This window comes from Pinus tabuliformis, chromosome 1_2 (genome assembly GCF_031772625.1).
Source record: "Pinus tabuliformis cultivar Carrire ecotype Pingquan chromosome 1_2, CPIR1, whole genome shotgun sequence".
Lineage (NCBI taxonomy): Eukaryota > Viridiplantae > Streptophyta > Pinopsida > Pinales > Pinaceae > Pinus > Pinus tabuliformis.
The window spans coordinates 1,361,649,421-1,361,661,996 of record NC_142298.1 but is presented as its reverse complement, the minus strand read 5'-3'; positions in this window follow the sequence as shown (position 1 = coordinate 1,361,661,996).

The following is a 12,576-nucleotide window of genomic DNA, read 5'->3' as shown; positions in this document are numbered from 1 at the left end:
TAGAATGAAACAACAGGTAGATCAACATCGCAGTGAAAGAAGTTTTGATGTAGGTGATTGGGTATTCCTACGGCTACAACCATATAAACAAATGTCCCTCAAGCAAGCTACGAAGGATAAAAAATTGTCACCAAAGTATTATGGTCCGTAAAAGGTGTTGCAAAAGATTTGGTACTATGGCATGCAAATTGGAGCTTCCTGCAGCTTCTCGAGTGCACCCAGTTTTCCATGTTTCATGTTTAAGGAAGGTTATAGGCGACAAGTTCCCAGTTCAAACAATATTGCCAGAACTTGACGAGGAAGGAAAAATTATATTGGAACCTAAAGCAGTCATAGAAACAAGAACTTGACAACTACGAAATCGATCCATTTCAGAGTATCTCATCAAGTGGAAGAACTTATCCACTGAAGGTTCCACATGGGAGGATGAGAATTTTATACAAAAGCATCTAGAACTACTCAAGCATTGAGGACAACACTTTTTTGAAGGAGAGGGGCATGTTAGGTCCCTATAATACTAGTGATGCCCCCATTAATATTGTAGTTGTATCCCTTATTAATATTGTTGTGCCCCTACTGTCCCCATATTGTTATTACTGTGCCCCATAGAATCCCTCTATTGTTATTTTTGTGCCCTTATATTATTATTGTTAGGTCGGCTTGGTTATATTGTGACCCCTTAGACTCCTATATATAGAAAGAAGGTTTTGTCTTTTGAATCATCCAAGAATTGTTCATTTATGTAATGTAAATGAGGTTTCCCCCTTAAAGAGGCTGAGTTCTAAGGCATTGATCTATCTTTTCTATCTTTTTGTGAGCTGGTTTCATAACACTAACTCTGTTGGAAATAGCAAAAAAATAGAAATGCTAAAAATAGCATTGCTATAAATAGCATTTCGAGATAGATTCCAATTTTAATTAGTCCTTGAATTAAAATTGATAATTCAAATTCAAATTTGGTCTCAGCAGCTGTTTGAAAAATAATTAATTACTTCATCTTAAGTTAATTAGTTGGAGAAAATCAAACATGAAGTCTTTGTGAAGACATGCAACAGTTATCCCTTTGATTGAGAAAGTTATCCCTTAATTAAGGAGATAAGGATGAGTTGTATTTGAGTTGTAATTAGTTAGCTCAGTTAACTAAGTTAAGTCTAGTTAAATTAGTTCCAAATAGTTTGAGGAACTAATTGTGAGTTCAGTCAGTTAATGCATGCATGCATGCAACTAGTGTTCTCTAGATAACTGAATATTCTCTCATAAATAACTCATGCATGTCAGTTCAGAGAAAGACCCAGTTGAGATTAAAGGAAGTGATAGTGTATTATCAATTGGAGGAATATTCCTATAAAGGAAACTCATCCATGCAAAAGGAATTAACTTCTTCCGGATTGCGCAGTTATTTCAGAGGTTAGTGTTGTGTGTAAGGTGAGAATCGCACAGGTTGCAGCTGGAGGACCCAGGAGAAACTGTGCAAGGAAACAGGAGGCTTGGAGGACTGAAGGAAGGCATATGTGTTGTCTATTCTATTTATGAGCAGCAGTGAGGGATTGTACTGAGAGTTGGATAGCTTGTGAGCTAAAGCTTTGTGTAATCTTGATATATTTCCACTTGTATGATAATACAGATAGCAGGGTTTTTAGCTGAGGATTTCCCCAAAGTATTCTTCTGTGTTCATGTGTGATTGATTTATTCTTCATCTATTATATGTGTTATATTTGATCTTGCTCAAAATCTATCAAGCTTCCGCAAAATTTGATAGTAGAAGTAGATCAAGTATTTTGCTTTAGTATATTGCATTATCAGGTGATCTACGGTGAAATTTCTACACTAAGGAAATGCATTGTAAAACTTCAAACAACACTTCTACAAGTTAAAATACATTAAAATGTTGGCGGTCGTTCAATAAAACAAGGAAACCAACACTCCCAGAAGCTAAGGAAAGAAAAGTGACAGAAAAAGCAGCAAAAGACATGAAAAGCAAAACTTACTCGGAAAATCCGTGAAGATCGTGTCATTGATTCCTAGATGCCTTGGGAATGCCAGAGCTCCAAGATCGAATGTGAAGAATGAGCTCTAGGGTGTCCATTAAATAGATTTTGTAGACTAAGGGTTTACGATGCGCATGCCACAAATCTAGGAAAAAGCGACACTTGGTAGGAAGTTTCTAAAACCAGCTCGAGTGTAACTCTCGCTTGCTAAAAATAGTTCCCTATTTTCTAGGGATTATTTTTCACTTTTTATTTTTTATTTTTTCGATAAAATTTGTCATTCATACATGAGGAAATTATGCAATTCTGAAGGGAAATGGATGAATTTTTGGCACATGCATCGGATAGCAACTGAGGAATGCTTCTGCACAATTCCTAAGATGAGTGGCTCTGGCTGCCTCTCATTCTCTCGCGTTTCCCAGCTGAAGACAAGTTGTCAGCTGGGTCTATATAGTTTTGAGCCTCGGCTCACTGCAAGGATTATCTGCATAATTCTGAAGAGCAAGGCTGACTCCCTGCTCTACGTAGTTTCTGAGAGCAAGGTTCGCTACCTACTTTGTATAGTTTCTAAGAGCAAGGTTGTCTTCCTACTCTATGCAATTTCTGAAGGCAAGGCGGACTGTTGGGATGCTTTGCACAATTCCTGAGAGCAAGGTAGGTTTCCCTCTAGGACTGTGCAGTTTTCCAAGACAATTCAAGAACCAGATGTGAACTAAGTCATTGGGCCAGCTTGTGGTTAGTCGACAAAAAAAGTAAGCAGACAGAAGCTGCAGAGTGAAAGATAACTTAAAATGCAACAAAAGCACTTGAGCAATTCAATACGTGCTACTTAGATTTTGAGGATGGAGGCTCCAAAACAAAGTGAAGGTAAAATTTTGGTGGGTGGTTGTAGCCGCTACAACATTAGTGACACACTGGTAGAAATCCAGCTCTCTGTATGGACCGTGTTTCGTGAAAATCAATTCTAACTCCTCTGGAAGTATTGTTCGATTCTTTGGTCGTGATGGGTTCCTCACTAGCTTGGGTTAAATATATAGTCCCTTCCATTCTCTTGATCAGTTATAACACATACCAAGCCAAGTCAACTAAGTTGTTTCGATTGGGGAAGAGGGGTATATTGATGAAAAAGTAATATAATTGTCAAAGATTTAGTTTCATCTCTGGTGTTTCTCTGATGCCAGTAGTCCTAGAAAGTACCTCGGTGGAGTCACGTAGGAACACATGCATCATTGTATATTAGAAAGCATTCCATTCCATAGATTTAAGCCATTAGCCATCAATAAATCAGTTTCTCAAATTCAACTCATCTTTTCCACATTTACATAAAATTATACATGAATGAAGAAAAGAATATGTTTTTTTGCAGGAGTTGTTGATATGTAGGGAGGAATTAATTCCACCAACCTCATCTAAGTATTCTCCACCCCTCACCCAATCCTACCAACCACTAATTCATATTTCTGTTTTGTATCCACTGTGGATAGCCACCTTGAGAAAATCCAACCATCTTGCAGAGTTGGGTTGATCCTTGGGTAGTGTGCACCTTCCCCATACCTTATTCCACCATCATACATATTCCTAGCACTTCCTTTCACCATCCCTACCTTCATACAACTTTCAACTAAGTTTCCTGTAGTAAACCAAGACATCCTGTAGTAACTACAGGAAATCCTGTAGCAACTACAGGAAACACTGTGGCAACTTGTTTTAGATTGTTTTTTCTGGAAATGATGATCATAGCCTTGGATAGGCCTCCAACTTGACTTCTATACCCCTCAATGCCATTTTGGACCAGCTTTTGCATACCTTCCTCCCCTGCAAAAGATCAACTTGTTTAGCTTAGAATTTACATTTCTAAATTGGAAACCAAAAGACTCTTTTTTGCAATATTTAGCAAGTGCATGCATACATTAGTCATAGAAATGTTAGGATAATTTCCATGCCTATTTAGTCGAGATATCTAGATTATAGAATGCAAGGTTAAATTAAGTATTTTCTGCAAGTAATATGTGTTAATTCTTAGCTAGGCAATTTCATGTCCTTTCATAGCACTTTCTATTTAACACTTTCATTTCCTTAAAATAGGCAAGTATTTACTTTATGCATCAAAGATAGCTTTACATTCATTGTCAGTAGTTAGCCTCCTTCTAGTCAATAGAAGACTGGGTTGAAAAACCCTAGTGGTCTATTGCTCGAGTTGAGAAGTGGAAAGAGTAGACTATTGCATCTATTATGCATATAACATTGTCACCTCCAAGTTTGCATGAACCCCGGGTTGATAAAGTAAATTTGGTCTCCTTAGGAGTTGCAATGTCCTTGCTGCAATACTAGGGCTCATCAATAACTACTAAATTGATCAATTTCAGAGTATCTCATTAAGTGGAAGAACTTACCCGTTGAAGATTCCACATGGGAGGATGAGAATTTTATACAAAAGTATCTAGAACTACTCAAGCGTTGAGGACAACACTTTTTGAAGGAGAGAGGCATGTTAGGTCCCTATAATACTAGTCTAGCCCCTTTATTGTTATTTTTGTGCCCGTGTAGTCCCCATATTGTTATTATTGTGCCCCATAGAAGCCCACTATTGTTATTTTTGTGCCCTTACATTATTATTGTTATGTAGGATATGATTATATTGTGATCCCTTAGACTCCTATATATAGAAAGGATGTCTTACCATTTGTATCATCCAAGAATTGTTCATTTATGTGATTGAAAGGAGGTTTCCCCCTCGAATAGGCTAATTCTCAAGATGTTGATCTATATTTTCTTCTATTTTATGTGCTAGTTGCATAACACTATAACTACACTATAAAAAATTTCCCTCATAGACCCATATCTTTCCCACCATCCTTTTAATTGGATTATCTCCAATGTTACATTGTCACAAGGATTGTCTCAATATGAAAACCAACCATGGTCAACCATGGTTCAATGTCTCATTGTGACAAAGATTGTCTCAAAATGAAAATCAACCATGGTCCAACATCACATTGTGACAAAGATTGTCTCAATATGAAATTCAACCATGGTCAGCCATGGTCAACCATGGTCCAATGTCCCATTGTGACAAAGATTGTCTCAATATGAAAATTAACCATAGTCACATGGTCCAACATTGCATTGTGACAAAGATTGTCTCAATATGAAAATCAACCATGGTCAACCATGTTTATTTTAGGGTTTATAGTATTTATCTTAGGCTTTATATAGCTAGGGTTTATAATATTAATCCCTTGGTTTTTAAGTATTAATCCCTTGGGTTTATTATTCCCTTCGATTTACAATATCAATCTGTTGGGTCTATTAATCTAAGGGTTCATATTCTCAGGGTGTAATATTATTCATAGGGTGTATAATATCAATATGTTGGGTTTATTAATGTAAGAGTTCATATTACTAGGGTATAATATTATTCATAAGGTTTATAATATTAATCCTTGGGCTTAATATAAATCCCTTTGGTTTATAATCATGGTCAACCATGGTCCCACATCACATTGTGACAAAGATTGTCTCAATATGAAAATCAACCATGGACCAACATCACAGTGTGAAAAAGATTTTGTCAATGTGAAAATCAGTCATGCTCAACCATGGTCAACCATAGTTCAACATCGGTTTTCGACAAAGATTTTCCGAATATGAATCTAAACCATGGTCAACAATGTTTATTTTAGGGTTTATAATATTTATCTTAGGGTTTATATACCTCAGGTTTACAATATTAATCTGTTGGGTTTCATATTACTCCCTTGGTTTATAATACCTTGGAGTTTTATAATTAATCCTTGACTTTATTAATCTAAGGGTTAATATTTATAGGGTATAATATCATTCATAAGGTTTATAATATTAATTTCCTAGGGTTTAATATAAATCCCTTGGGTTTATAATGATGGTCAACCATGGTAAAACATGGTCCAATGTCACATTGTGACAAAGATTGTCTCAATATGAAAATAAACCATGGTCAACCATGGTCCAAAGTCGCATTTTGACAAAAATTGTCTCAAAATGGAAATCAACCATGGTCAACAATGTTTATTTTATGGTTTATAATATTTATCTTAGGGTTTAGATACCTTAGTTTTACAATATTAATCTCTTCATTTTAATATTATTCCCTTGGATTTATAATGCCTTGGGTTTTAGAATTAATCCCTTGGCTTTATTAATCTAAGGGTTCATATTCCTAGGGTGTAATATTATTCATAAGGTTTATAATATTAATGTCAGGGTTTAATATAAATACCATGGGTTTATAATGATGGTCAATGATGGTCTAATGTCACATTGTGACAAAGATTATCTCAATATGAAAATTAACCATGGTCAACCATGATCAACCATGGTCCAATGCCTCATTGTGACAAAGATTGCTTCAAAATGAAAATCAACCATGGTCAACCATGGTCCAATAGCATTGTGACGAAGATTGTCTCAATATGAAAATCAACCATGGACATCCATTGTCAACCATGTTCCAATGTCGCATTGTGACAAATATTGTCTCAATATGAAAATTAACAATGGTCAATCATTGTCCAACATTGCATTGTGACAAAGATTGTCTCAATATGAAAATAAACCATGGTTAACCATCCTTATTTTAGGGTTTGTAGTATTTATCTTAGGTTTTATATAGCTAGGGTTTATAATATTAATCCCTTGGGTTTATTATTCCATTGGGTTTATAATATCAATCTATTAGGTCTATTAATTTAAGGGTTCATATTCCCAAGGTGTAATAGTATCATAGTGTTTATACTGAAAACCAACCATGGTCAAATGTCTCATTGTGACAAAAATTGTCTCAATATGAAAATCAACCATGGTCAGCCATGGTTAACCATGATCCAATGTCACATTATGACAAAGATTGTCTCAATATGAAAATAAAAAATGGTAAACCATGATCAACTATGTCTAGTTTAGGGTTTATAGTATTTATCTTAGGGTTTATATAGATGGGGTTTATAATATTAATCCATTGGGTTTTTAGTATTAATTCCTTGGGTTTACTATTCCTTTGGGTTAATAATATTATTTGATTAGGTTTATTAATCTAAGGGTTCATATTCCTAGGGTATAATATTATTCGTAGGTTTTATAATGTAAATCCTTAGGTTTAATATAAATCCCTTGGGTTTATAACCATGGTCAACCATGATCCAACATCAGATTGTGACAAAGATTTCCTCAATATGAAAATCAACCATGGTCCAATGTCGTATTGTGATAAAGATTGTCTCAATATGAAAATGAACCATGGTCAACCATATTTATTTTAGGGTTTATAATATTTATCTTAAAGTTTATATAGCTTGGATTTATAATATTTATCTTAGGGCTTATATACCTTGGGTTTATAATATTAATCCCTTGGGTTTAATATTAGTCCTTTGGATTTATAATACATTAGGGTTTTAGAATTAATCACTTGGGTTTATTATTCCCTTGAGATTTAAGGTTTCATATTCCTAGGATATAATATTATTCATAGGGTTTATAATATTAATTCTAGGGTTTAATATAAATCCCTTGAGTTTATAATCATGGTCAACCATGGCCCAATGTCACATTGTGGCAAAGGTTGTGTCAATATGAAAATCAACCATGGTCAACCATGGTCCAAAATCCCATTGTGACAAAGATTGTTTCAATATGAAAAACAACCATGGTTAACCATGTTTATTTTAGAGTTTATAATATTTATATTAGGGTTGATATACCTTGGGTTTATAATATTAATTTGTTGAGTTTATTATTCCCTTGGGATTATGATATCAATCCATTGGGTTTGTTAATCTAAGGGTTCATATTTCTAGGGTATAATATTATTCATAGGGTTTAAATATTGATCATTGGGTTTAATATAAATCCCTTGGGTTTATAATCATGGTTAACCATGGTCCAGCGTCATATTGACAAATATTTCTCAATAATAAAATCAACCATGGTCCAATGTCACATTGTGACAAAAATTGGCCCCATATGAAAATCAAACATGACCAACCATGGTCCAACGTCACATTGTGACAAAGATTGTCTCTATATGAAAATCAACCATGGTCAACCATGATTATTTTAGGGTTTATAATATTTATCTTGGGGTTTATATACCTAGGGTTTACAATATTATTCTCTTGGGTTTAATATTATTCCCTTGGGTTTTTAATATTAATCCCTTAGATTTATTATTACCTCGGGTTTATAATACCTTGGGTTCATAGTCCAACGATATAATATTATTCATAAGGTTTATAATGTTGATCCTTGGGTTAATAAAAATCACTTGGGTTTATAATTATGGTTAACCATGGTCCAACATCAACGATTTTCTCAATAAATAAATAATTGATTAATTAAAAATAATTAATATATTAATTAATTAATATAATTAATTACTTAATTAATATTAATTATATGTTAATATTAATATTAGTATTCATGTTAATATTAATATATTTTTTTAAACAGAATGGATACTTTGTTTTCAAAATTTTCATTTCATGGCCAACACCGTTTTACATTAGGATTAAAAAACTTGCTTCAAACTTAGCATATGCTTCCATGTCCCAGTATAGCCTTGAAGCAATTTTCTTTCTCCTAGTAGCCTTATATACTATTAAAAAACATTGAAATCGACCATAGATCTAGAAGTATAGTCCTAATAACAAAATACATCTACAAAGCATAAAGAAACATTATCCAAGATTGAGCTTCCCCTTGTCCTCGCCAATAGAATTTCCTCATCTACTCGGTCATGCACCAGAGTCGCCATCTTTTCCATCGCTCTGAAGTTTTGTTATAACCTCCTTCGGTAGCCCTATAATTATCTCTTTGACCTCAACGAACACACTGTCACTAACCAACTTTGAATTGATAGTGAGGAGGTTTGTCTCCATCTTTACAATTTTTCGCTCCAAGGTCGCCTCCACAACCTCAAACTTTGCATTGTTTCTCCCAAAGTTAACAACCTTGTCATTTTCCAACAATTCCACTCGTTGAGTGATGAGCTTGAGTCTCCCCATGATTAGCTTGAACAAGAATTCAATGACCCACTTTTAGCACCCCAACTCCTCCTCAGAACGGTTCCCACCATGGTACCTTAACGCACTCATTTTAACACTAAGTCAGCTCTCAATGTACTCACCATTGTACACCAAGCCTTTAACTATGGGCAACAGTAATGGGTTGTTGGTGACTTATATAATCCCCGCTCTCCTGTCACTCCAAACGACGATGCTCGTGCGATTAACCCATGGAGGTATTCGATCTAAACTCTCGCTAAATATACATTTTTCCCCAGAGATCTAGAAAACCATGTTCACAGGCAATTTGCAACAAAAATCCTCCCGCTGTTAATTCTCTACTACTATGTGTGATCCTACAAATTCTCTTAAATGATGGGACCCTTGCATCCTCCCCACTCCACTTTGACATCCTCTTAAAACCATACACTGTGCTTCTCTAGAGGTCTGGGTGATCGCCATGTGTCATTCTCATGCTCCACCTATCCATTCGTCTGCAACCTCACCTTTGCATCATCCCACCAACATTGGGAGTCCTTCCTTGAATTTTTCAGAGTCTGTCCTGCATTAAATCAAGGGATAGGGTGGTAGCCACCGGTCCTCGTGTCCAACTCATACCTCTCGACTCCCAATATTATGCCTCAATTTGCCATTTCAACAACAACTGAATTCAATCAACAAAGAACATGAAAAATGGAATGTTGCTTAGATTTTGCTAATTGGATGTTTATTCATTTAAACATGGGTGAGTTGTTGTCAATAAATGACCATTTGATAAGATTTGTATGACCAAACATTGAGTCCCCCACTATGTTTATTCTCTTTATTCCTAGGGCTATAACAATATCCAGACCTTTCCACAAGACGAAGAGCTCTGCCTTATTATTGGTGGTCACTTCCAATCCTCATGCACATTTGGTCTCCAAATGTTCCTCGGGGCTATATAGGAGCCCTCTCACTCTTGCCTCCCCTAATGTTAATTAATTATTAATATGAATATTAATTATAAATAATTAATTATTAATATTAAAATTCATTAAATTAATTAATAATATATTATTTAGTTATTAATATAATTAATTAATAAAAAATAATTAACGTAAAATAATATTAATTATATTAATATAATAAATTTAAATAAATTAATATTGATATTAATATTAATATTTATTATAATAATTATTTTTTTAATATTATTATTATTATTATTATTATATATTTGATCTAGGTGGCTCCAAAGACACACACAGGAAAAGGAGGACTCAAGGAAGCTCAAAAATCAAAGTGTTTGGATTATGCTCGAACTAGGACTAGAGCGTAGATCTCGTCGTCCTGATCGCGGCAATGTGAACGGTTCGTCAATCTGAGTTTGTATGCGAAAGTTAGAAGCAGTCAAAGTTGGGTTGACTCTTTCATCACTGGGATCCAGGTGGCTCCAGAGACACACACAGGACAAGGAGGACTCAGGGAAGCTCAAAAATCAAAGTGTTTGGATTATGCTCGAACCAGGACCAGAGCGTAGATCTTGTCATCCTGATTGCGGCAGTGCGAATGGTTCGTCAATCTGAGTCTATATGCGAAAGATAGAAGCAGTCAAAATTGGGTTGACTTTTTCATCACTGGGCAGGCTTAAGGAGGCCACAATTTGGACTTTTCCCGACCACCGTATTCCAGCCAACCTGGGCCGGATTCCGAGTGAAATTGTGGGGTCGTTAAATGCACTCCTACGGCTAAAATTCGAATTTCAAATAAATGTGCATTGTTATATTAAAAACAAAAAATATATATAATAAAAGGGGGTGGGGGCCACCAACCCCACCACCCCCATCCTCCAACCTACATACTATTAAATGGTGAGGCCGGTGGGAGTTGACCCCACCCGGCCACGTGGGCCGGCCCACCGAGTGGCCCCATAACAAACACCATATATATTATGCGCCCAACACATATTAACACACCACCCAAATCTATATATATATATATATATATATATAATCGCGCCAAACATTATAACATGCGGAGGAGGGTACGGGGGCGGGCTGCCCAAGGTCGGCCTAGCCACCTGAAATCTATTTTGTAAAACAAATAAACTAAAACGAGAGGGGCAAGGTTTGACCACCCAACCCCTCCTCAACCATATGCTAACTTAACCAATGTAGCCAACCGAATTATTGTTAAATCTGCCCGGAATTTTATTTAAACATTCATTTTCACCAGTTCATGGGGGAGAGATTGCAGGGCATGGATTTTGAGACAATTAATTAATTTTTTAATGCAGGGAACATGAATTTTGCAGGAGGGCAAAATTTTCACTTTGTCAGAAATTGACAAATTTTATATGGATTCTACACCTCTCGTCACCACAAACGCAATGGTGTTGTCTGTTTCTCCATCAGAGTTCTACATTTTTCAGCCATTTCCAGAATGCATGTGGAACCATGATTTTAGCAAAAAATAGGGAGCGGAACCATGAGCCTTGGAATTTTCCCAAAGAGGTAAAATTTTGCCATGTCGGAATATAGTCAAGTTTATACTTGTTTTTCATGATTTTCCACAGGGATCGCAATGGCGAGATCAGATTCATGATCTGAGTTGCAGATTTCTAGTACATCCATGGAGTAGAATCTTTGAGGAATCTCAGGGGAATCTAAAATATTCCTTGAGTCCAGAATTCTCAACTTCTCAGAATTTGGATTTTGGATAGTCGATTTAGCACTAATCGATGCCACAAATCTGATGGTACACTCAGATTTGTCATTCTCTCATTTCTTCTTCCCATCGCTTTTCTAAGTGCCAGTGCAGATGTCCACATTCATGTGCGAGCAATCCTTTGTCATATGATCGATGCCTTGAGATCGATGGTCCGAATAGCTTCAGTAGTGTGACATCCACTTCTTCAAATGGCCTTTGGTTGTGAGGTGTATGATGTGTTCATGTACTTCTTCTTTATGCATTATGCTGCATAGATCCTTGATTGATGTTGATGCAGGATCTTGTTTATTAAATGTTGTCATGATTCCTTGCTTGATTTGATGTAGAATATTCTATGTGATGTACTCGCTATAATGATTTGTCATGTTATGTTTTGAGGTACCTTGTTGTATTTTGTTGGGATACTCTTGTTGTCATCATTCATGTTTTGTTTTTTGAAATCCCTTTTATGCCATGTTGGTGGGATGTTCATCATGCATGTTTTTGTGTCATACTAATAGGAGTCTTTTGATTGAGAGTTCCAGTTGTGGGACGTCTCTTAGAGCCACTCCTGCATGAGGGAATTTTTCCTTGTATGATCGCGACATCATCGCTTGTGTACATCACCTTTATTAACAGCACTTAATGCAACAGCCTACACCATCTTAATACCGGGGCCCGGAGACGTAGTCCCTCTTAGACGAACTCCTTTATTAACGCTTATGTTTTCATGTGGTTATGATTGTCTTGTTCCTCTTCTTTTCCACATGCAGATGTATTCATTAATGTTCTTTCAAAATGCAATTTAACACATCACGAAAGTAAAAAGTCTTGGAAGGGTCCTTCGTCACACTCAG